The 6,090-nt window shown below is 36.4% G+C and overlaps 2 protein-coding genes across 3 annotated transcripts in view; one reads left to right on the top strand and one right to left on the bottom strand.

Moving 5' to 3' along the window:
- LOC105554313 (adenosine receptor A3) overlaps positions 1–6,090 on the top strand; it is an 89,557-nt gene that overhangs the window by 27,436 nt on the left and 56,031 nt on the right. The window lies entirely within an intron of this gene.
- The window catches only part of RAP1A (RAP1A, member of RAS oncogene family), a 180,800-nt gene that overhangs the window by 174,185 nt on the left and 525 nt on the right, over positions 1–6,090 (bottom strand). The window lies entirely within an intron of this gene.

Genomic DNA, 6,090 nt, shown 5'->3' with positions numbered 1-6,090 from the left:
AAAAAGGAAAAAGACAAGAAAAAACAAAAACAAAATAAAACAAAAAACCCATGACTAGATGACTTCACTTATAAATTCTGCCAAATTTTCAAATAATTATCCTTAAGCTTTCACAAACTTTTTTTTTTTAAAAATATAAAGGGCAGGGGATACTTCCTAACACCTTCTATGAGACAAATATTACCCTAATACTAAAACCAGACAAAGACAACAGGGAAAAGAAAATGACAGACTAATATCCATTATAAATATGGATGTACAAATCTTCAACGAAATACAAACAAATTGACTTCAGTAGCATATGCAAATGATTATTTGAGGGGTCTTCAAAAGGTCATGGAAAACACATATCAGAAAAGAATGCATGATTTCAATGTTTTGCACTAAAATAAACTTGTACTAACTTATGTCTGAACAGGATCTAGATTGAAGCACTAAGAAGGATAAGGCATCAGTTTGAAAAGAGCCCCTGTCAGAGCAACATGAATTTTGTTAAAACTAAAGCAAGAACAAACAACACATTTGTAGTGCAGCTTGAGTTGGAGAATGGTGAAATCATTGGTGCTTTACAAAAAGTTTATGGGGAAAACTCCCCAAAGAAATCAGCAATGGATAACTCGTTTTAAGAAAGGATGAGATGATATTGAATATGAAGCCTACAGTGGCAGATCATCCACATCCATTTATGAGGAAAAAATTAATCTTGTTTGTGCCCTAATTGAAGAGGATCAGTGATTAGCAGCAGAAACAACAGTCAATGCCATAGACATCTCAATTGGTTCAGCCTACCCAGTTCTGACTGAAAAATTAAAGTTGTGCAAACTTTCCACTTGATGGGTGCCAAAGTCATTGTGCCCAGATAAGCTGCACAAAAGAGCAGAGCTTTCAAAGGAAATTTTAAACAAGCAGAATCATGATCCTGAAGCATTTCTTCAAAGGATTATAACAGAAGATGACATATAGTTTCACCGGTATGATCCTAAAGACAAGGCACAATCAAAGCAATGGCTACCAAGAGGTAAAAAGTGGTCCATGCCAGGTGCAGTGGCTCACCCCTGTAATCCCAGCACTTTGGGAGGCCAAGGTGGGTGGATCACTCGAGGCCAGGAGTTCGAGACCAGTCTGAGCAACATGGTAAAACCCCATCTCTACTAAAAACACAAAAATTAGCCAGGTGTGGTGGCACATGCCTATAGTCCCAACTGCTCAGGAGGCTGAGGCAGGAGAATCTCATGAACCCAGGAGGTGGAGGTTGCAGTGAGCCGAAATTGCGCCATTGCACTCCAGCCTGGGCAACAGAGTGAGGCTCTGTCTCAAAAGACAAACAAACTAACAAACAAAAAAAGTGGTCCAGTCAAAGCAAAAGTGAACTGGTCAATAGCAAAGGTCACAGCAACAGTTTTTTGGGATGCTCACAGCATTTACTTGTTTACTTTCTGGAGGGCCAAAGAATGACAACATCTGCTTATTATGAGAGTGTTTTAAGAGAGTTAACCAAAGCTTTAGTGGAAAAACACCCAGGAAAGCTTCACCAGAGAGTCTTTCTCCACCATGACAATGCTTCTGCTCATTCCTCTCATCAAATAAGGGCACCTTTGTGAAAGTTTTGATGGGAAATCATTAGGCATCCATCTTACAGTCCTGATTTGGCTTCTTCTGACTCCTTTCTATATCTTAATCTTTAAAAAAATCTGTTAAAGGCACCAATTTTTCTTCAGTTAATAATGTAAAAAAAAAAAAAAAAATGGCATTGACATCAGATTTCCAGGACCCTCAGTTCTCTAGGGATGAACTAAGCAGCTAGTATCATCACTTACAAAAGTGTCTTGAATTGGTGGAGCTTAATGTTGAGGAACTAGTTTATATTTTATATTTTTAATTCCATTTTTCAGGAACATTTGAATTCTCCTTGTACATCACTACCAAGTGGAATTTATTCCAGAAATAAAAGATTGATTTGATACATAAAAATTAATATAATATTAATAGGATAAAGGGAAAAAAGTCATCGTCTCAATAGACACAGAAAAAGCATTTGACAAAATCCAGTACCCTTTCATAATTTAAAAACACACCAGACCAGAAAAAGAAAGGAAATTCTTCAATCTCATAAAGGTCGTCTTTGAAAAACCCACTGCTAACATTACACTTAATGGTAAAAGGTTGAAAAAAGAAAGAAAATGACTATTCTCACTACTTCTATTCAAAGTTGAAGGATACAAGACCAATATATAAAAATTAGTTGTATTTCTATATATTCGCAATGAACAATCCAACAATGAAAGAAAAATAACTTTATGTACAATAGCATCAAAAAGAACACAATACTTGGGCATTATTCCACTTTACACTTTTTAGGATGGCTATTACTAAAAACAAAACAAAACAGAAAACACCAATGTTGGTGACGATATGCAGAAATTAAATTCCTTGGGAACTGCTAGTAGGAATGTAAAATGGTGCAGCCACTGTGAAAACCAATATGACAATTCCTCAAAAAAAATACAAATAGAATTACCACATGATCCGGCAATTCTATTTCTGGGTTTATATCTAAGATCATTAAAAGTAGGCACTTAAACAGATATTTGTGCACCCATGTTCATACCAGCCTTATTCACAATAGCCCAAAGGTGGAAGCAACCAAATGTCTATCAATGGATGAACTGATAAACAAAATGTGGTATATACATGCAATGGAATAATATTTAGCCTTGAAAAGGATGAAAATTCTGACACATGCTACAGTATGAATGAACCTTAAGGACATTATGCTAAGTGAAATAAGCCAGTCACAAAAGGACAAGTATTATGTGATTTCACTTACATGAAGTACCTGGAGTAGTCCAATTCATAGAGACAGAAAGTAGAAGAATGGTGCTTCCCAAAGGCTGGGAGAGGAAGGAATGGGGAGTTACTGTTTAATGGATGCAGAGTTTCAGTTTGGGAAGAGGAAAACAGTTTTAGAGATGGATGGTGGTAATGATTGCACAACAATGTAAATGTACTTAATGCCACTGAGTTAAAATACTTAAAATGCTTAAAATGGTAAAACAAAACACCAAACAAATTGAAACAAGAAGAGAGAAAAAAATGATGGCAGTACTTTCCAAATTGCTCTGCAGTTTTAATGTAAAACCTACAAAAATGAAAACTGCCACCAATTTTTTTTTTTTTTTTGCAGAAATGGACAAGCTGATCCTAAAATCCGTATACAAATGCAAGAGACCTTGAATAACCAAAATAGTATTGAAAAAGGAAAAATTGAAGGACTCACAATTCTGGATTTTAAAACTTAACTGCAAAGCTACAGTATTCTAGAGGGTAGGGTACTCCCATAAGGCTAGACATATAGGCTAGTTGAATTAAACTGAAAGTTCAGAAATAAATTCATCCACCTGTGGACAATTGATTTTTCAACAAGGTTTCCAAGACTGTTCCAGGGGAGAAAGGACAGTCTTTTCAACAAGTGGTGCTGGGACAACTGAATATCCACATATCAAAGAATGAAGGTAGACTCCTAGCTTATACTGCATACAAAAATTAAGTCAAAGTGGATCAAATAACTAAATGTAAGAGCTAAAATAATAAAGCTTTTCAAAGGAAACGTACGTGTAAATCACTGTGACCTTAGATTAGGTAATGGTTTCTTAAATATGACACAAAAAGCACAAGCAACAAAAGAAAAATAGAGAAGTTGGACTTCATCAAAATTGAAAACTTTAGTGCACCAAAGGGCACTACCAAGAAAGTAAAAGTACAAACCATAGAATGGGGGAAAATATTTGTAAATCATATATCTGATAATAGTCTAGTAGCCAGAATACATAAAGAACCCTTAAAATTCAATAATAGAAAGACAAATAATCCAATTTAAAAATGAGCAAAGGACTTGAATAGATATTTCTGCAAAGAAAATATACAAATGATCAATAAGTGTGTGAAAAGATGCTTAACATCATTAGTCATTACACAAATGTAAATTAAGACTACAATGAGATACCACTTCACATCCACCAGGATGGCTATAATTAAAAAAAAGGACAAGTAAGTGTTGGCAAGGATAGGGAGAAATGGGAATCCTCATATATTGCTGGTGGGAATGAAATGCTGCAGCTGCTATGGAAAACAATTTGGTAGCTCCTCAAAAAGTTGAACATAAAGTTACTGTATGATCCAGCAATTCTGCTTCTTGGTATATACCCAAGAAATTGGGTAATTTCAAAAATGGATGTTCATGTACCTTTTGAATGTGTAATTCAAAAGCATATGTTCACACAAAAACTTGTACACCAATGTTCATAGCAGTGTTATTCATAATAGCCTGAAAATGGAACAAATCAAATGTTCATCAGCTGATGAGGGGATAAACAAAATGTGGTATAAAATGGAATGTTATTCAACTACAAAAATGACTGATATACTGATACAATGCACATTACAACATGGACGAACCTTCAAAACATTATGCTGAAAGAAATGAGTTAGACACGAAAGACTACATATTCTATTATTTCATCTATAGAAATGTCCAAAATAGTTCAAATGCATAGAGACAGATTATAAATTGGTAGTGCCAGGATGAGGGGAGGAGGAAATTGGGAAGTATGGGAAATACTCTGGAACTGGATAGTGGTGATGGTTGTACAACATTGTGAACATACTAAAAATTACTGAGTTGTACACCTTAAAATTGGTAAAATGCTGAATTTTATGTTACGTGGATTTGATCTCAACTTTTTGAAAAAGGGATAAATCAAAGATGAATGACTCCACTTTAGATTTTATGCCTGCGTAAATTTAGAGAATAATATCGCACTGACAGAGATGAGTTAGTTTGAAAAGGGAGCCTGCTATGTTAGGACAAATGGCAAATTTGACTTTAAACCTGTTCAAATGCTTCATTCTGAAGGCTCTACATTTGATTGGAAACTATGACTTCCCATAGATGCCTAGTGAGACTTCAGGGTTAGAAATAAAATTTAGAAACCTTCAACATAGACTCTAGTAGGGACTGGGAGTATGAAATGCCTCCTAAGAAGAGAGCCCCATCTTTGCCCATCACCATCTACTCTCTCTCTCTCTGAGAAGTCCCAATGCTTTGAAATAAACTTTTACCAGCTTCAAGAATGGCCCACCCTGGGATGATAAAATGAATGAGATGTAGGAGGAGGGGTAATACTATTTTTGTTTGAAGCTATCCAACCTGCAATAGGGCTTCTTCCCTCCTCTTCCTCCTTCTTTTTCTCCTCCCTCTCCCTCCCCTCCCCCTCCTCCTCTCCCTCTCCTTTTTCCTCCTCTTCCTCCTCCTCCTCTTCCTCCCCCTCCTTAAGACAGAGAGCCTAATATTTTAATGAGGAAAATCAACTGTTTATTTTCCCAAAGCATTAAGACCCCTAGAAAGGATTGTGTTAACATTTTGGTGAACACTCTCCTTTGGGAGTTTTAAGCAGAAGAGTGATATGACCCAATTACGTTTCTAAGAAATCACTCTGGTTGCTGAGTGGCGAATAGACTAGAAGGGAGATGGTATTTGGTGAGACCACACAGTATGGTTTTTCCCTTCTGGCAGTGAATCTCCTTGGAAATCAAATTTGTCAGTTGCTCTTTCAAAATCAGGTCTTCTCTGCTTTTAAGGTTAAATATATAGATATTTATACAACACACACACGCACGCACACCAGAGTTCACATAGAATCACTGTAGTTTGATCTTTCATCAGTGAAAATACTCTAAAAACTATACTTCATAGTTGAGTTACCAAAGAGCTGCCACCTGCGCTGTGTGTGTGTCTCTCTGTCTCTCTGTGTATGTGTCTGTGTGTGTGTCTGTGGCAGAAATAATTTCTTCAGAAATATTCCAGATTTTATAAACCACTAGGAGAATCTACAAATAGACTTTTGATTTCAGTTTCTCATGGTTATAAAACAAATATATGGCGGGGCACCATGGCTTACTCACGCCTGTAATCCCATCACTTTGGGAGGCCAAGGTGGGAGGATCACCTGAGTTCAGGAGTTTGAGACTAGCCCGGCCAACATGGTGAAACCCCATCTCTATTAAAAATGCAAAAACTAGCCAGCCATGGTG

This window comes from Mandrillus leucophaeus, unplaced genomic scaffold (assembly GCF_000951045.1).
Source record: "Mandrillus leucophaeus isolate KB7577 unplaced genomic scaffold, Mleu.le_1.0 Scaffold64, whole genome shotgun sequence".
In the NCBI taxonomy this organism is placed as follows: domain Eukaryota; kingdom Metazoa; phylum Chordata; class Mammalia; order Primates; family Cercopithecidae; genus Mandrillus; species Mandrillus leucophaeus.
The sequence above is the reverse complement of the archived record's forward strand: the minus strand, read 5'-3'. Positions and strand labels throughout refer to the sequence as shown.